This window comes from Lissotriton helveticus, chromosome 4_1, assembly GCF_964261635.1.
Source record: "Lissotriton helveticus chromosome 4_1, aLisHel1.1, whole genome shotgun sequence".
NCBI lineage: Eukaryota > Metazoa > Chordata > Amphibia > Caudata > Salamandridae > Lissotriton > Lissotriton helveticus.
Genome location: NC_136063.1, coordinates 1,335,746,597 through 1,335,767,362, shown reverse-complemented (window position 1 = coordinate 1,335,767,362; position 20,766 = coordinate 1,335,746,597).

Here is a 20,766-nt window from a genome sequence, read left to right as displayed (position 1 = left end):
AAAAATCTTTTTATTCCCCTCCACGCTAGGGGTTTATTTATTTTTTCCCCACACATATGTGCATTTTCGCGCTGACGCCATCGCATCATAGCGTCAGTCCGTAATCACACAACTACGAGCCTTTAGCCCTTATCCTATTTGGCCGATGGCAGCACCAGTAGTAGATCCTGAGTCTGCAGTTGCCCTGGTTACACCCACGTGACACCTACGTAACCGCGCCCATCCCGGAAGCCGGCTCCCAACTTTAACGGACACCGGAGCTCCGGCTTTTGTAGCGGGGCAGCGGAAGAGAGTTGTAGGTTTTTGGCCTTTCCCATCACGACCTAACTGTAAGTAAAGCAGTATTACCGTACCAGAATCACTGCCATTACTGAGTCCGGGATTCACCGCAATTCGCGGCCCAACCTGATCGAAACCGTTCTGCATAACAGTTGCCTCTATATAATTGCAGAATACGTTTTTACCAGTGATGATACCACCCTCTGCCCCACGATGCAACAGGGACTAGAATAGGAGTAAGCCGCCATTCTATGTTTGTTTGTTTTCATGTTATGTGGTAGTCAGTCCTTGTATGTCCATTTTTTTTTTTACGGGTAATCTATGCACAACTTAAAATGATCCTCGCGACCACAATAGTAGGGATGCGAGTATATGACATCACGCCACTATAATTATTACGAGTGCGCGAGATTGGAATAAAAGTACTATATGCCACTGAGCACGCCACTGAGCACGCACCTCTTGATAAGTATGCGAGAGTGGGCAAAATAGTGTGCCCCTAGTGGGCCAACGAACAGCACGACAGTATCACGCTGTTACCAGCACAATTTCCTAATGAGAATGGCATGAAGCATGATGACATAGAGACACGACACTGCAGTACGTAACAGGCATGTAAATAAGATCACGTCTGATGAATGTTCGTTTCTCTCTTTTCTCCTCAACAGGTCTTTTTGATTTTTAATTCACATGCTCGCCCAATCAGGTTAGAGCCTTTTTACCATTAGCGAATTTTGCTAACTTAGTCACGAGGAACTAGGATTGGGTGTGCCTTGTAGGGGGCACAGACCGTCCACTTCCTTGTTTATGGTCCTGACGAAAGGTTGAAACATGTAGACCAGTACACATACAGAGATACTTCTGGCCGTAACTACCCTCAAAGTATCTCACCACATTTTTTAACATTGTACAGTTGCTTGTAAATAAAATGTATCTCCCCACTAAGTTAAACCAGGACAATTTTTAACGCACTTTTTTCTGCACTTACAGTAAAAACGTGCTCCACAGTATTTCAGGTGTTGTAGCACACCCTGGTGACGCTAGGCCACCAGGGTGGACCCCGATGATGAAGCATATCACCACCAGGCTGGTGAGTGAGGGGTTTTTAACAAAAGGATAAATTCTTTCCTTTTGTCAGCCATATACCCCATTAGGACTTTTCTTGATGGTGGTACTCCTCCCATTTGTTTATTTTCTCTGCCATCCACTGCTCATTGTCAATAATGTTTGCGTGATCCATAACACCGTCATTGAAGAGGTATTAAGCCTAGTTTCAACGGGGATGTCTCAACGCAGTGTTTGCTCTACTTGCTCATCTTATGCAGACGTTTCAGGTAATGTTTCCTTTTTCGAACATCTGGTGGGAATTCTTCGTGATGTCAAGAATATCGGAGACCACGTGACGCCTGGACTGGGACAGTTCATTATCAGCACTTGTCTTGGAGTGATGATCCTTAGTTTTTCCTCCATTGTACTTTGTTCTTCACTCGGAGAGCTTGACATCTGTGAATGCCTTTGGAAATGCAAGTCTTGTCTGTACAAAAATTATGGGGAATTACAGTTTGCTTTATTAATTATTACTTTGGGAGTAGGTTGTTTTTCATGAGATTATGCTTTACACTGCAGTGTGTTCTAGTCTTTTATTGTAGTGTAACTTCTCACAGGTGTGTAAGAGAAATGTCGTGCAATTTTTGCTTTGTGCTGTTTTGTTTTCTCTTCTACAGGGAAAGTGTTCATTCACCATTTCTCGGGTGAGAGGTCGCTCACCGGTGTGTTATTGCTGTGCTTACTAGCAATGTGTTGTATCCTTTATTGCATTTAGTTTTGTCGTGAATCCACAGGGTACTGTCAGTTAAAATATTCGCTTTCTTAGTTTAGTTCTTAAAGGATGGTATTCACAGTTCCCTTACATGAGGGATGGTCGTAGGTATGGTTCCTCCTACATATGTGTGTGTTACTACTACTTGGGGTATGTAACCTCTATGAGGGGGTTTGGGTCAGTTCCCATTTTGGATGTTTTCAATGGGACAGTGAATTACTCCTATACGGGGTAAGTAACCTCTACAAAGGGGCTGGGTCATGGGTTAGTTCCCATCTGTTGTACCTAGGTTAACTCTAAGCATGGGCATGAAATCCGCTCCGCTCGCGGATTTTTTGGATTTTCGGCAAATTCGCAATCCGCGAACTCTCGCGAATTTGTCGAAAATCCGTGAATCCTCTCGCGGCAGATTTTTTGCTTGGTTGCGGCGCGCGGCGTGGTGCACGGCGTTCACTTTCCGTCATTAAGCGTTTGCCGAGTTGTTTTTCTCGATCATATTTTGCGAGTGCCGCGCCATTTTGGATCTTGCTGCGTGATCCCGCGGGAGTTTGGCGCCCGCGAATACGTAATCGCGGCTTGCCACCTTGCACAGCACACCTCGCGAGAGTTCGCAATTGCGAACACGTAGTTGCGGCGGAAAGGAACAATCTCGCACTCGCGAAATAGAGATTTTGCAATTCTGCACAAGAAATCCACCAGCAAACAGGATAAACCTTCAGAAAATGATGATTTTTATCAGAATCACTCCTCAGGTCGACATTTGCATGGCCTTTTTTTTTGCAAGGAGTCCATTTTTTGGTGGGGGGAGGGAAGGAAGTGCCCCACAGTCTCCAACTTCCTGTTCCTGTCCAGCAGGCTCCTCCCAGTGCTTTGTCCATCTCCTGGTCACTTTCATTTGGATCTGGAGCTGGAAGGATTAATTTTTGTGGGTGCTGCTGGATATTTGGATTTGAGGCCTTTTTGACTTTCTTTGGATCACTTTTGGATTAGAAATCAACTTTCACAAGTAAGTTTGTTTGGGGCATTACAGTTGCTGCAACTACAATGTTGGAACTTTTTCAGAACATTAAATAAATTATATTGTGGGTAGCCACAGTATCCAGTAGGACCAGGGTTGGTTATGGGTGCATGATACAACTGTTTTGTTGAATTTAAACACCATTGAGGCCATGGATGGGCTGGGATTGTGCTGATTTTTGTTGTTTTTGTCGGTTTTTTGGGGCTGCTGGTGGGGCCCTTTGCCCAGGGGTGGTGAGTGTTGCATGGGCCTAGTCTTTCTGTGGGGTGTCTTCTTGAATTTAAACATCATTGAGGCCATGGATGGGCTGGGATTGTGCTTATTTTATTGTTTTTTGTCGTTTTTTGGGGGCTGCTGGTGTGGCCTTTAGCCCAGGGGTGGTGGTGCATGGACTGAGTGTGCCTGTGGTGTGGTCTCACTCTCTTTAATGTAAACATCATGGATGGCATTGGATTGTGGTGATTTCTGGCTGTTTTTCTGTTTTTTGGGGGTGTACTGTTGATGTGGACTGGCCATGTGGGTGGTGGTGGTGGCCATCTTGAGTGCTGGCTGGTACAGGCAACATGTGCTTGGGGTGCAAGGGGCCATTTTGAAGAGAGGCAGTGTCTGAGGCCTGCACTTATTTTGCCTACTTTTCATCCATTATGCCCAGGGGTAGTGAGTGTTGCATGGGCCTAGTGTTTCTGAGGGGTGTCTTCTTGAATTTAAACACCATTGAGGCCATGGATGGGCTGGGATTGTGCTGATTTTATTGTTTTTTGTCGTTTTTTTGGGGCTGCTGGTGGGGCCCTTTGCCCAGGGGTGGTGAGTGTTGCATGGGCCTAGTCTTTCTGTGGGGTGTCCTCTTGAATTTAAACACCATTGAGGCCATGGATGGGCTGGGATTGTGCTGTTTTTTGTTGTTTTTGTCTTTTTTTGGGGGCTGCTGGTGTGGCCTTTTGCCTAGGGGTAGTGGTGCATGGACTGAGTGTGCCTGTAGTGTGGTCTCACTCTCTTTAATGTAAACATCCTGGATGGCATTGGATTGTGGTGATTTTTGGATGTTTTTCTGTTTTTTTGGGGTGTACTGTTGATGTGGACTGGCTTGGGGTGTAAGGGGCCATTTTGAAGAGAGGCAGTGTCTGAGGCCTGCACTTATTTTGCCTACTTTTCATCCATTATGCCCAGGGGTAGTGAGTGTTGCATGGGCCTAGTCTTTCTGTGGGGTGTCTTCTTGAATTTAAACACCATTGAGGCCATGGATGGGCTGGGATTGTGCTGAATTTTGTCGTTTTTGTCGTTTTTTGGGGCTGCTGGTGGGGCCCTTTGACCAGGGGTGGTGAGTGTTGCATGGGCCTAGTCTTTCTGTGGGGTGTCCTCTTGAAGTTAAACACCATTGAGGCCATGGATGGGCTGGGATTGTGCTGTTTTTTGTGTTTTTTGTTGTTTTTTTGGGGCTGCTGGTGTGGCCTTTTGCCAAGGGGTAGTGATGCATGGACTGAGTGTGCCTGTGGGGTCTCACTCTCTTTAATGTAAACATCCTGGATGGCATTGGATTGTGGCGATTTTTGGCTGTTTTTCTGTTTTTTTGGGGTGTACTGTTGATGTGGACTGGCTTGGGGTGTAAGGGGCCATTTTGAAGAGAGGCAGTGTCTGAGGCCTGCACTTATTTTGCCTACTTTTCATCCATTATGCCCAGGGGTAGTGAGTGTTGCATACTTGCATGGCCCTAGTCTTTCTGTGGGGTGTCTTCAATGTAAACATCATGGATGGCATGGGATTGTGCTGATTTTTCTGTGTTTTGTCGATTTTTTGGGGTGTATAACTGAACTGATGTTCCTCTGTCTTCCATTGCTTTTAGGTGCACAAGACTCAAGAGAACCACCAGTGCCAGGAAGAAGTCCTGCTGCGGTGTGTGTGTGCAGCATAACGTCACGCGACGTCACGTCTGGACACAGACAACTCTGCAACTCGTGCAACTGCTGCCTGCTGTTCTGACCTGCTCTGAAGTAGATGGCCCCAAAAAAAGTTACCGGTAGCTCCTCTAGCAAGAAAGGTGCCAGTAAGGAGCAGAAGAAGCAAGTTACCAAGGAGACTGGTGTGCTGGCCGCCGCTTTTTTTGGGAGTAAAAAAAAAAGTATGCCTGCAGCAGCAGCGGGATCTGCTGGGGACCAAGCTGGGAGCAGCACCCCCGCTCCATTGGGCTCAGTGCCACCACCACCACCACGCCAACTTAAGTCCAAGCCCTTGAGTGCTGCAGAGGCAGCCAGTATAGTTGTTCAATCACCATCAACCAGTGATGTTGGCTCATCGCAAGAAAGCAGCAGCAATGTCCCTCAATCAACACAGGTTGTTGTAGCTCATCTGACGAGTGTTGAACAACCACAGCCGCAACAACTATCACATGTGCAAGTACAAGCCCAAGTACATGTGGAAGGAGAGGCAGCGCAAGGAGATGCGCAAGCAGAGGTGCATGGAGGGTCACAAGTGCCCACAATAGTTGTTCCTCCCGAAGTAGGGGCACATCAGGAAATCGACAATCAAGGCGAGGTATCATTTGAGGAAGACACTCCTCCTGATGATCATTCATTGTCTTCCACACCCCTAGCAAGGAAGAGATCAAGGGTGGTGTCTACATCTTCTTCAAGCACACCTCCTTCTGATGATACGGATCAAAATTGGGAACCAGCACCACTGCCGTCTGAGAGTGAGGCACACCATGATCTGACAAAGGTAGTTAAGCGTAAAAGGAAGCTCGTCCAAAGTCTCAGAGTTATGGAGTGTGATGATGAGGCTCAGCAAGAAGTGGCGGATACTGCTGCTGATGAAGACTCTGACAACGACGACCCAGTCATCATAAAGGTAACTGCAGCCCCAGCGGGCATGCAGCAAACAGACATTTTGACCCTAGCCCGAAAAGCTGCTGAGCGTGATGATGATGATGTTGTCGACGAGGAGGCAGTGGAAACACCACAATCATTGGAGTTAAGTACACCAACTCGTACCGCTTCCATATTTCTTTCTCACAAGAAGGGACCTCCATCCACCTCGACCTTAATTAGTGGCGGTGAAAGTACACAACGTACAAAAGTTGGGCAATCCAGATCCTCCACTTCATCTGGCATTAGCAGCATGACCACCACCACCAGTATCGCCGCCACCTCCAGGCCCCACAGACACTTCAAGTCACCAGTTTGGGACTTCTTTACTGTTTGCCCAAAAAGGGAAAAGTTCGCCATTTGTACCCTTTGTAAGCTTGCAGTTAGTCGTGGTAAGTCAGGTACCAACTATGGTACCGGAGGCGAGAGAGGTCATCTTGAGAGACAGCACACTGTCCAATGGTTTGCGCACCTAGATGCGATCAAGGAAGCCCGAATTGGAAGTCAAGAAAACGTTGATGTTGCATCTGATGATGACGAGGAGGAAGAAGACGTGTCAAACACTTCACTTACACCGTGTACCCCTGTCAGCAGCACACCCCGTGTGAGGCACACAAAGAGTGTTGGAGCGAGTGAGACACCAACGCGCAAAAGTTCACCAGCGAGCATAATTGGGTCAACGAAGTCATTATCATCCCGTAAATGCTTGGTCCAGGGCAACATTAGAACCATGTTTTCTTCAGACGCGCCATATGAACGCAACCACCCACTGACGCGTCTGTATAACACTAAGCTGGCTAAAATGCTAGCTGTGGACCTTCTCCCTTTTTCTTTTGTAGAAGCAGTAGGTTTTCTAGAATTAGTGGCAACGCTCTGCCCTAAAAAGAAGGTTCCTAGCCGGTTCTATTTTGCCAGAGTTGCGGTTCCAGCACTACATGAAGATGTGCTGGAGGCGATTGGGGCAGCTTTGCAGAAGAGTGCTGTTCACACTATACATCTGACAACAGACATGTGGACCAGTGGCGCAGGCGCTGATTACATGTGCATCACTGCACACTGGGTCTCTTTTTCAGGTGTTAAAGCAAAGCTAAACGCAGGTGTTGACCCGGACCAAGTTTTTAAAGCTGCTCGGAAACATGCAACACTAGCCATGTTTGGCTTAGAGAAAAGTCACACAGCAGAAAACATTTTGGACGAGTTTAACAAAAAGGTCTTTCACTGGCTGTCCCAAAAAAACGCCAGATTGGTTATGTTTCCACGGATAATGGCGCCAATGTAGTTAAGGCCATGGCGATGGGTGCATATTTCAGAGTGCCGTGTTTGGCGCACTGTATCAACCTGGTAGTTCAAAAATTCTTGAGTGATACAGACAGTACAGCGTTCGAGGTAATGGCCACCTGCCGCAAAATGTGCAACCATTTCAGCCATTCTTTTAAGGCCCGGAAGCATCTGAGGAGGCTGCTACTTGAACGTCGAATGCCAGTGAAAGCACTCATCCAGGAGGTGGCAACACGTTGGAACTCAACCTTCTACATGCTTGAGCGTCTGTATGAGCAGTATACGGTACTCGATCACTATTTCTTAACAGAGGGTACAGCTCAGAAGGACCTGCGGATGGGTGCGGCGCAATGGGACATAGTTAAAAGCCTGACAGACATGCTTCGTCCTTTTGAGTTCTTCACGCGTGCAGTCAGCCAGGAGGACTGTAATTTGGGACAAGCTATCCCATTGTTGTGCATGCTGGAGCACCAACTGAAGGCGGTGTCTTCTGAGTTAGAAAAAGATGAAAAAAAAGACCCTTTTATTTTGTCGGAGAAATTATTAGACCGCCTACGTGGTGATGAACGTCTTAAAAAGACCAACTCAGAACAGCATTACATTTGTGCTACTATTCTGGATCCACGCTACAAAAAGGCGCTGGCAGGCCAAGCATTCTTTACTTTTGCTGATGAAGATGTTAAAAAGCACAAACGTTGGTTAGCCTGGTCAGCCAAGAGGTTTGAAAAAGAACGGCAGGATATTGAAGGAGAAGGCAGTACATCAGCATCAGCATCAGCAGGCCATCCCCAGTCAAAAGAATCCACTTCTGCACCTGTGGCTGTGGCACAAGTGACCTCTCAGCCGTTAAAGACACCGGCAACCGGATCATCTGCACCACACACAACAGTACCAGTGGCTGCTGTAGAGGATTGGCTAACTTTGCTTGGGTATGGTTCTCGAAAAAATGACACAGGCACAGCAAAAAGTAAGCAAAGTGGAGGAACCGTTGAGGACCTTGAGTCGATGGTGCAGGACTATCTGAATGACTCAACAGAGGTCTTTCTTAATGATGAGCCATTGCAGTATTGGCATGGGAAAAAACAATTGTGGCCACAGCTCTCCAACCTGGCTATAAACTATTTGTCTTGCCCACTCGCAAGTGTGTCTTCTGAACGTGTTTTCAGTGCTGCTGGTGGCATTGTAACTCCCAAACGGAGCCGCCTCTCGCCCAAAAATGTGGAGCGGCTGACAATGATCAAGATGAATCAGCACCTCATACCACCAGATTACAAAGTACGAGAAAGCACGCCGCATGAAGACGAGGAGGACGGCAACGTAGATGAGAGGATTTGTTCTCTGTTCGGTGACACTGACTTCATCCTGCCTGAATTCGCAGAGTATGATGACGAAATCTTCTTCTTATTCCCTGACACCGAGCCCTGAAAATGAGACAATGAATCAATAACTTTCTTTTTCGTCCTTATTCACTTTTATTCCTGTGTGTCTGTCTTTCTTTGTTTTCCACAGTTAATTTAATTCAAACTTTAATCACCTAATCCCAAAAACAAGCCCATCAGCAGAACTGTCTTCACTTGTTTGCTTATTGATTTGAAGGTGCCGCAGTCTACATTCCTCAGGTTCACAAGTTCAGAAGAACATACTCCTCTATCCTCCTCCTCCTATTTCCCTCAAAGCAGAGGGCTGGATTACGCCCAATGAAGAAAGACTCAGAACTTGTGGGGGTGTTCTACTTCTTTGCGGGTGAGTTGACGGCTCTGGGCCCATTGCTGTGAAGCTCTAATAACGGATAAAAGTGTTTAGGACCAAATATGAGGCTGACATTTCTTGCCGTTTTTGCTGACTTGCTTGCCTTTGAGGTGCTCTTTGGCGGGGTTCCGGGTGTTTGTGGGTGAGTTTTGGGGTCTGGGAGCACTGCTGCGACAGTCTAATCTTGATTGCATTTCCTTTTCAGGAAATCCGTGGTGGAAAACAGGAGTTATGATGATGATGACCTAGCTGCACAGCGCGTTTGGACCGAAGGCCGAGAGATATTGTAAGTATGAGATTTTGCTTTTTGGCTGTTTGGGGGTCTTGTCGCGTGCTTTTTTGCGGGTGAGTCGGCGGGTCTTGGGGCATTCCTGGGAAGGTCTAATACCGGATAGAAGTGTTTTGGACAAAATCCATAAGGCAAAACCTTTTGGCACTTTTTGTAACTTAGGGTTCGTTAGGGTTAGCCCTAGCAGCAGGATTGCATGTGTTTCGGGGTGTTCTATTGCAACTCAGTTCTGGGGTTTTAGAGCACTCTTGGAGCGATGCTGGCTATGGATACTTTTGCTTGCTTGCAAGTGGTTTGAATACAATCCATGGTGGGTAAGGGTGTATTTGGGCCTACTTTTACTTTTAAAGTACGTTTTGTCACCATTTTTCTGCTAGGCCTCGTTTTTTGAGATCTGATTGGGGGTCTTCTACATTTGCGACTGGCTTTAGTAAGGGTCTTGGTGGGAGCATTGCTGGGAAGGTCAAATTTTGTTCTCAAACACAGTTTACAGTACACCTACCTTGAGGGGAAAGATCCGCTATAATATTTTGGCCATACTTATTTATCCTTAAAAAGGTGACTCTGACAGAGTACGCAATTTCTAAAATATTGTACTGTCTATTAGAGAAATCAAAGTGTGACTTTTTGCACCACACAGCGTACATACCTTATATTTATTTATCAGTGGTATTGTAATAGCACTTCCTGTTTTCCGTTCTATAATTACAGGCCGGGTTTCAGTCAACATCCGCCAGGCAGGCAGTGGACAGGGTGTCTTCTGTCAGTGGTCACCAACATTGATGGACGAAGCGTCAGCTGGAATGGAGGAGTGCCGCTAATAAGAGGAATTGTTTGCTGCATGCAACTTACTTACCAAATTCAACAGGACAACTCCAACAACATACGCAATACAGATACAGTATCCATTGTTTTCTTCTATGAGTGTGACTGCATGTGGTTAGCTTTAGTTTGTACCCAAAGATTTCTTTATCTTCAATTATTGTTTGTCCATGCTGTGCTTTTTTTTTCTTCTCTCAACAAAACCTACCCAAAAAGAAACCCCCATTCCCATCCATTTTCCAAACCCTAACCCTCTTCCCCCGGGCTGTGTGGTTTTGCTTGATGTCTGACTAAATGACATCAATAATTCCACACACTTGCTGGGGAGGATAAGGTCATAGCAACAGGCTGGTGAAGGAATACGAGGATATATTCTAGACTTACTCAGCTTCAGTACTATTTCTTGTAGTAGTAGGAGCCAATGTCAAATAAATTCAACGCAAGTACTAGTTATACTTGCAATACTTTACCATTTGTTAGGCTACATTGTGGCACTGTTCTAGTGTACTGTCACCTGCTATATTCTCGAGCGTACCGTAACCGTTGTAATGCTACAGTAAGGACAAACCAGGTTTCGTTTTCTTTTTTTCCATAGGCATGCAACTGCCACTGTGTCACACCACTAGTACCACCGCAATGAGGACATTTCATCCGCCCAGGATTGCCAACCTTAATCCCCATTTCACGTGGAGCCAGCCCTGGGCCTAGCCCTAATTTCTAACACAAATTACAGGTAAGATAAGCGTTTGGTGGGAGGTAGTATAATGGAATATTAGGACTAGACGAGAGATTGACGGTAGTACTACTAAAGTCCTAGGACTCTTCAGGAAAACAAACTTACTGTTACACCCCCACCCACCAGACTGAAATGCAGTAAAAAACAGGTATGGTCAGATAAAGTTTAAAAAAGTATATTTATGTAGCCCTAACAAAATAATCTCCCTCAAGACCCTCCCTAACCCCAACGATTGTCTTTGAAAAGTCCCAAAAAGCACCCAACTCCCAAATCCCACCCCCCAAAAGTCTCTAAAAAAAGGGCAAGGGACACTCCACTACTGGAGGGTGCTGGTGAATTTTGCGGCCAGGGCATCATACTCCTTGCGGAGGGTGGCATGCTCGAAGCGGAGGCCCTCCACCAAGTTCTTGTACCTATGGACCTCCTGCTCCAGGTAGGACATTCCCACTCCTAGGCAGTGCTGGCGTGCCTTGCAGCTCCTGTGGGGGGCAGCTGGTCTTTTTGCTGCTTGGCGGTGGCGGTTGGCTTTGTTAGCCCGGCTCCGTACCGCTGGAGCACTGCGCTGGCTGGCAGCCCGTGGGGTCACGGAGGAGGATGCAGCTGTCCCAGTTGAGGATGTTGTGGTTGCACCGGTCAACTGCGTGTCCTCCGACTCCTCCAGGGCCACCAGCCGCCGATATTCGGCGACAGTGGCATCCAGCCTCCGTTGCCGGGCCATTCGAGCCTGCTCCCTCCGTGATGTCGATTTGGAAGGAGCAACTATATGAAGAAAGAAAGACATAGTCTGTAACCAATGCTCCTTAACATTAATAACACAAAGTGATTGAGCCGAAAGTTGTGTCACAGTACAAGTAGCAAATTGAAAGCACAGTACATAACTATTGAGGACAGTATCTATCTAACCTCCCACTTCTGCATCCTTGCTCTAACATTAGTGGTAGTTTAATGAACAAATTCTACGACCACTATGGACTTCCATTACAGTCGACTATGACAGTACACCAGTCTTATTCTTCTTCTTCTCTCTTGTTTCGGAAAATTGGTACGTTATCTTATGCAAGCCGGCAGAATGCCAGCGCAGTGAACTTGCACCAGAGAAAAACAGACGCACACCATGATGAGTGAGACAGACTTGCGTTACTGTACCGGTCCAGTACATGCAGGTGGTGAAGCTATTACTTTTCTATTACGGGTGGCACTGAGTATACTCTGTTACAAGGGCTACTGCTTAATTAATTTACCTTTCACCCTACAGTGCAAATAAGTACTAGAAAAGGAAAATGAAGAAGCTAAATAATTAGATTATCTATCACTTCACATGGGATGTATTTGATGACATATGGGATGACTTTAGGTGCTTTGCTTATTATTGAGTGAACAGTGATACACCCACACATGAATGACGTACTACTACTAAACTAAAGTTATTAAGAGAGGTATGGAGTGTCCACCGTAATAACCGGATATATGCTGTGCTTGCAGTTGCAATACAAACTATTGCTACTATTCATGGTAGTATTGGACAAATTTACAATTTCTTTTCCTTGCCTTCCCTAAACTGGAACGGACGTGCGGGTGCGGTGTTACATGCTCTTCAAGGTAACACTTAGTTCATCCAGTGACCATCTACTCTCTCTAGATACACATGTGCTATCTAAGAGTCAGATAATACCATGCTCCAGGCATCCATCCATTCAAAGTATATGCACACATACAGTTTATGTTTCTCCCACCCAGGCTGTTGTCCTTCCACCCATCCTTGCTTCATCATTGACCCAGCCATGCACCATACCATATTCTTTCCTTCCCAGCCACCTCGGGGGCCAAGCAAACATATATCATTCTTCTTTGCCAGCCATCATAAAATTTCTCGTCCTTCCACACTTACTTACACCCTTCTTTCGCTTTTCGAATATATAGCTTACCTGTGCCCGCCACCACCGTGTCAACCCTCACAGGCACATTGGTGTCGTCCGCCACTCGCACCGCCTCCTCCCCAGAAGAGTTGTCCCCCTCATCCACCACCTCCGCACTGGCCCCGCCACCAGATGTTCCACCTACAAAGTACATTTTTAGAATGTTAGAATACACCACTCACTACTGTATAATATTTGGTCTAGGAGTAATAAAGAAAGTTAAAAAATACAAAATACAATGTAATAATTTGTAACTGTATACTCTACAGTAAAAATGTCCCTTTTTCCAGGGAAGGCTGTTGTCTTGCTGCACTTTTTGGCACAACTGATGAATGCTTCCTTTTTATTTTTAACACACAACACTTTTTCTCCTAACAGAAGCTTGACTTCTAAGAACACGATCAGGGTCAAGCTCAAGTTCAAACCAGGTGAGAGCTCAGCTCGACCACAAGAAATGTGTCCAATTAATCGTTAGCACTAAGCACTTTTCCATTTTCAGTTAAACGTTTACTTTTATGACAAAGTTGATTTTAATAAATGTGTTTAGTTTTAATAAAGCTTTTAAACTTAAATAGACTCTGTGGTTTTTGGTCCTCCAGACTAGAGTGGATGAGCTAAAGGTTTTGGAATTTTTGCAAGCATGAGTGCCTCTGACACTTCTTGACTGTGACTCCGTACTCTTGCCCTGCGTAGGATAATCTAATGATCATTGGGGATCAATCATCGGTGACTTAGGGAGCTAAATGACTCTGCCACACTATCTAGTCAGTAAGGAGATTGGGGGTTCTTCAAAGTCTGATATCACTGAGGTATGTGGAAAGAAAGTCTACCTGCGCCTATTATAATTGATAAACAATGCACTATTTAGTGTTCATAGTTCGGTTTGTGCAGATTTGTCCCTGCAACAGTAGTAGAATGGATTGTCCCCCTATCCAAAACAAAAGTAAAGTAGTATCTTATTCTTTCTTGGTGGTCATTCACCTTTTTATTGTTGGCAATTGTCAAAGCATAAACATTTAGAAGACTTGAAAAGACATTATGGACAATCCCAGAGGACTGCACTCAGTGCATAGAGCTACTGCTGACTAGAATGGGAGTCCAATGGAATTGCCAAATGTGCAATCTTAGTTAGCTACACAAACAGACTAATAAGAATAATCTAGTAATACCACAGGGAGTCATAGTCGAGGCAGGATAAGAATTTAGATCCAGTCTACAAGAAGATCAAAGACGATTTAGAAAAAATCGAATGAGGAACGCTAGGAAAAAATAGGTACTCTTTATTAAAATTAAAACTTACTGGGGCCAGCAAAGGAGCCCTCGCCTGCCCGATCCTGGCCTGCATCCTCCTGAACAGCACCCTCCTCCTGTGTCCTCTTGCCCTTGGGGGCAGCTGATGTACAACATGAAAGAAAGAAAGACCAGAAAACATGGATGAGATTTGTCAACCAAATCAAACATTTCAAAAGAACTATAACAAAATATTTTGGAGAAATAGCAAATAGATAGACAACTATTCCACGGGATATATTGACCTATCTCATATGGTATACTACGTTATTCGTATTGCCTGATTTGTGGACCGTTGACTTTCAAAGTTCCTATGTAACTCAATAAACAGACTACTAAAAAGGTTTGCCTAGGCCTGGCAGGCAGAAGTCCGCAGCACGCAAAGTGACAGACAAAGTCCACCCTGCTTGCAGATCAGTGAATACTCAAACTATCAATCCACCGACCACCACCACTATTTCTTCTTATAGCCATGTGTCTAAAGGAAGGACTGGACTTCAGTCTGTTGGGGCTGATTTAGAAGTCTCTTGCGGCTCATTTTCCTCCATTGTTGCGTGACTTTTGTGACGCAGCGGCAGAACAAAAGAGTCGCCATGGTGCGACGTATATATTAAAAAAAAACGCATATGGGAGATGCATCATGTTGTAAAGCCCTGCACCATCAGGGGGCGTTCCGGCGCAAGGGAGGGCGTTCCTGCGCAGGAACGAATCCTAAAAGTAGCTGAGGGAAATCTACAAGATGTCAATCATTCACTTTTAGGACAATGATGCGTGACTCAAACCCTGCGCCTGCTTGAAGCCGACGTACGGCTTGATGCAGCATTGGGGAGATAGGGCACCCCAGAGCATTGCTGGAGCTGCGCCATCGTTGGCACGCAACTCCAGCAATGCGCCGCCTTTACGCCACAGATGCGTAAGGCTTCTGTGACGTTTTGGGCCAATGGGTGGTGGTGGCATGGCGCACAATTACTGCCGCATCCCTGCTACTTTGCAGGGATGCGCCGGTAATTGAAAATATGACCCTTAGTGTCTAGCATTACGCAGTTCTTTACACTACACTCATACATAATTTCTCAGGCCAATGAAATGAACACAAAATACAAAACAAATAGGCATAGTAGCAAGCAAGGCTACTGAGAAGGAGAGCAGTGCACCTGAAATGCATAGAAGATTTTGAAATATAATTTACCTAATGTAATCGGCAGCATTATTGCTCTTGGTAAAGAACAAAGATTTGCAAATAACAGAGCCGGATAAAACAGATTAGTGATGAAATAGCTAGAAATGGCTACTACTACTCACCAAGCCCGGGGACCTCTACGCCGAGCGCGTCCAGCAAGTCCCGTTCCCGGTCCATGACATCCGTCCAGCGGTGGGTGGCCTGGTTATAGGTGCGCCGGACCCCAGAGAGCTTAAACATGGCCCGGCACACCTTCTCCCACCGCTTCCGGCGCTCCCGGATGCCATAGCCGGTTGCGATCTTGCCGCCTCCCAGGATCATCTTGGGGAGGCGGCGCTGGACGTGGAAGATGAGTGCGGCCACCTCCTCTGCGCTAAAGATCTCCCGTGGCATCACTTGCTCCCCCCTCAAACGCCCGCACGGGAGCCGGGCACGGGGTGCGGGACCCTTCCCCTTCTCAGGGTGCTTCCCAGCTCCCTTTACCATGGTCTGGGCAGAAATGAGTTAAATAATAAAGAAGAAATAGAATAGGGAAGAAGAAAATAAAAGAGTTTAAAAAAGTAGTTTAAAATTAACAAAAAGTAGCAGAAAACACAAAAATATAGAGCTAGAAAAATAGAGGGATAGATAATAAGTAAAATAGATCAAATAAACTTAAAAAAAAGCAAAGGATGGCAGAGATTCAGAGAGGATACAGAAAGCATGCCCAGAACCATAGCAATGAATGAGAAACAAGATGGCCGCGCCCATTCACGACCGCGTGGGTAAGTTCGCGTGAGATTTTCCTCGCGAGCACGTGCGAAATTGTACTAGCGAGCAGCACACTTTGCGAGATTACACATAGCGGCCGGAAACGGAATTACGTCACGCAAACAAGATGGCTGTGCCCGTGTACGACCGCTAGGGTAACTTCGCAAACGTATTGCTACAAGCGCCTTGCGAACACGAAAAAAATCACGCGAACATACACGCCGCAAAAAAAAAAACGTGTATTCGCTCGCATTCGCGGCTTCCGAAATCGATCTCGCACGGATTCGCGCCCCGCAAATGACGCGGAATTGCAGAAAAACGTTTTTTGCTAAACTGAAAGCAATCAGCAGGTGCAAAAGTTCAAACTTAACATTAGTAACCATTCACTCTAGTGCTTCCTGAGGGGCCCCTCCAGAGTTCAGTTGCCTATTTGCAACTATTCCATGACCCTGCTATGACCCAAACAGCAGGCTCATAGAATAGCTACAAGTAGACCATAAAGGTCCTGTGAAAAAAAATTGCACTGCAACAGAAAGCAAATTACAGATAAGGAAGGAAGCAGGTAACAGCCGTACTGGAAGTTTCAAAATTACTGACACATTAATCCCCCCCTAATTAATTCATGGCAGTTGAAGAAGGGCAGGTGTGCTTGCTTTCACTGCAACAGAAAGCAAATTACAGATAAGGAAGGAAGCAGGTGCCAGCCAGACTGGAAGTTTAAAAATAAGTGACACATTAATCAACCCCAAATTAATTCATGGCAGTTGAAGCAGGGCGGTGTGCTTGCTTTTTTTCACCCCCATAATCTACAGTGATAAACAAACCTAATGGGTGGCAGTCAGGATGTACCAGAGGGTGGCATGGGTGTACCAGAGGGTGGCAGTGGTGAAACAGAGGGTGCTGTGAACCTGTGATGATAAACCAGACGTAGAAACAACATAGTCGCGGCCGTTGCGAGCCGAAAAGTAAGTTCGCAATTGCAAAATGGTCCACAAATCCTCGCGAACGCTCACCAACAAAAAAACAGAAAAATCCGCTAATCCGCGAGAGTTCGCGGATTTTGCGGATTGCGAATCCGTAAATCCGCAAATTCGCGTACGCGAGATCCGCTAGATCCGCCCATGCTTAGTTAACTCCTACGCGGGGTTGGTTGTGAGATTTAATCTCTGTCTCAGTTGTGCGCAGTACCTTTATGGTTGGTAATATGGGTGACGACCCATTTGTTTTGTATTTCCTACTCTTGGTTTTGAGTCATAGGTAATTTTATCTTTAGCACTATTTTTGGTTATGCTTTTGGGCATAGTGCTTCATGTCACAGAATTTATAGAACTTTAATTCAACATTCTGATATTTGTTATTATCTTCTCATGAAGTGGGATGGGGGATTTTGTAATTAAATTGTTTTTATCTTAACCATCCTTCCTTTACAGCATATGGTTCTCTTGTGATATATTATTATCATCGCTGCATACTTGAGATTAGAAATTTGTTCTTTATTGATTCTATCTTCATTGATGCTTACTTTTATTACATCCTAGAGATTTGAAATTTGTGCTATTGTTGATTTTTATTACTTTTATGATTCCATCTTTGAGATCTGTAATGTAATTGTAATGTGATGTAATGGTTTTCTTTTGTTTAAAGAAAAAGAGGTAATGTTATATCCTACATAATTATATAACATGTATTCTAGCCCTGCTGCCTCTAGCTGCTCAGCCAGAGTGTGTCTTGGTATTAGAATGTTGGTGTGCCTGTGATGCGTGGAATGCCTGGGTGACTGAGTGGGTGAATGTGGCAGTTGGAGATGGGCTGAGCAGCTAGGGAGGCTGCTCCTGGTGGGGCTGGTACCACACTAGGCTGGCTGGAGTCATCTAACATGTAATCTGATCTGAAGACTGAATAAACTAGTCTTGAACATACTACCTGGCTCCTGGTGTCTTTCCACTAAGGACACAACAAAATACTATAAATTAGTCAAGTAAACAGTCAATCACAGTGTTACTAAACCTCCCTCAAGATAAGTATATATTTACTATGGGTGGGCATCAAATTCCGTTCCGCTCGCAGAAATTGCGATAATTTGACATTTTTGCGTTCCGCGGAGAGCGCGAAAATGTCAACATTTCCACAATCCGCATCATACTGGAAATGGTTTTCTTGCTCGTGCTGTAAAAATACATTCTCGCGCACGTGTTTGCCTTACCTGTATCCCTGCAGCATTCACCGACAAGTTTTCCTTATCCGGTCACATTCTCCACGAGATGTTGGATTGTTCGTAGCCATTTTGCACTATCTTGCGAGAGTTGCCGCACACGATCAAGTCTTTCTCTCGCGATCATGTCATCTGTCTCGCGATCATGCACCGCGAGAGTATGAGAGCTCAAACACATCATTCTCCACCGCAAGCGAGAGCGTGAGGACGCGGACACGTCATATCAAACGCGACAAGGAACGAGAGAACCCAAACACGTCATATCCAATGTGACAGGGAGTGAGAGAACACAAACACGTCATTTTGGATGCGCCGGCAGAAGTAATGTGAAGCTCGAGAACTCGGACATGTAAAATTTTCAATTTCGAGAAGAATATCAGCTCTAAGAGCATGAAACCTTCTGCAAATGATGGATTGGATGAAAAAAACCTCCTCAGATTGAAGTTTGGCTGTCCTTTTTGGTGCAAGGAGTCCATTTTTAAAAAGGTGGGGAGAGGGAGGAAGTGCCACAGAATCTCCAACTTCCTGTTCCTGTCAGGCAGGCTCCTCCCAGTGCTTTGTCCATCCTGCTCATTCTGCCTTTGGATTTTGAGCTGGAAAGATCACTCTTTTTGTCTGCTGCATCATTGAAATTGGATTTGAGGATTATTGAATTGGATATTTTACAAGTAAGTGGTTGTTGCTTGTTCTTGTGTCTGTTTGATTGGGGCATTGCAATTGTTGCAACTACAATTTAATTTTGGTAACTATCATTCCTTTTTTTAAAAATGTTGTGGATAGTATTCAGTAGTAGGCCTGAGCTAGTCATGGCCTTATGGGTGTGTGGATGATGAAGCAACTGTTCCTTTGCTGTTTTTTTATGTATTTCATTTTCAAGCATCATTTAGGGCCTAGATAGCATTGGATTGAATTGGGAAATGTGTTTTTTTGGGGTGGGCTTTCTGTTGTTGGGCCTGGCCTTTTGGCTGGTGGCCATTTAGAAGCCTAGGCCTGCACGCTTATCTGGCCTTGTCTGCCAACAGGCCTGCTTTCATCCAGTAGGCTCAGTGCAGGTAGCCACAGATTTATTAATCAAGTGTTTCCGTGTGGTCTGTTGAATTTTTAGACATCATTTAGGGCAAGGATGGCATTGGATTGAGTTGGGAAGTGTGTTTTTTTGGGGGTGGGCTTTCTGATGTTGGGCCTGGCCATGTGGCTGGTGTCCATTTTGAAGCCTAGGCCTGCAAGCTTGTCTGGCCTTGTCTGCCAACAGGCCTGTTTTCATCCTGTAGGCTCAGAGCAGGTAGACACAGCTTTATTAATCAAATGTTTCTGTGTGGTCTGTTGAATTTTTAGACATCATTTAGGGCATGGATGGCATTGGATTGAGTTGGGAAATGTGTTTTTTTGGGGTGGGGTTTCTGTTGCTGGGCCTGGCCATGTGGCTGGTGGCCATTTTGAAGCTGAGGTTCGCAAGCTTGTCTGTCCTTGTCTGCCAACAGGCCTGCTTTCATCCAGTAGGCTGAGAGCAGGTAGCCACAGCTGCATTAAACAAGTGTTTCTGTGTGGTCTGTTGAATTTTTAGACATCATATAGGGCATGGATGGCATTGGATTGAGTTGGGAACACCGCTCCCTCTAGGCCGCGCGCACGTGCGCATCTTCCCTGACGTCAGTGCGCACCACCTAGCTTGGAGCGCGCACACAGGACGTCAATAGAGAGTCGCGCCGCCCGCCACTTTTAAAAAGCGAGTGGCGCGAACATGAGGCACTTTTCCAGTGCTGGCAGCGGAGCGGGCGTGAGGAGTTGCAGGTAAGGAGGCCCCCGCCAAAGGGTAAAAAGGCACAACAACAAGTGGGACAGAGTACAGAAGGGCACCAAAAACGAGTGGGGCAGAGTGCAGAAGGGCACCAAAAACGAGTGGGGCAGAGGCCAGAAGGGTACCAAAAACGAGTGGGGCAGAGTGCAGAAGGGCACCAAAAACGAGTGGGACAGAGTGCAGAAGGGCACCAAAAACGAGTGGGACAGAGGGCAGAAGGGCATCAAAAACGAGTGGGACAGAGTGCAGAAGGGCACCAAAAACGAGTGGGACAGAGTGCAGAAGGGCACCAAAAACGAGTGGGGCACCAGAAACGAGTGGGGCAGAGGCCAGAAGGGCACCAAAAACGAGTGGGACAGAGTGCAGAAGGGCACCAAAAACGAGTGGGGCAGAGTGCAGAAGGGCACCAAAAACGAGTGGGGCAGAGGCCAGAAGGGCACCAAAAACCAGTGGGCCAGAGGGCAGAAGGGCACCAAAAATGAGTGGGGAAGAGGCCAGAAGGGTACCAAAAACGAGTGGGGCAGAGGCCAGAAGGGCACCAAAAACGAGTGGGGCAGAGGCCAGAAGGGCACCAAAAACGAGTGGGGCAGAGGCCAGAAGGGCACCAAAAACGAGTGGGGCAGAGGCCAGAAGGGCACCAAAAACCAGTGGGCCAGAGGGCAGAAGGGCACCAAAAATGAGTGGGGAAGAGGCCAGAAGGGTACCAAAAACGAGTGGGGCAGAGGCCAGAAGGGCACCAAAAACGAGTGGGGCAGAGGCCAGAAGGGCACCA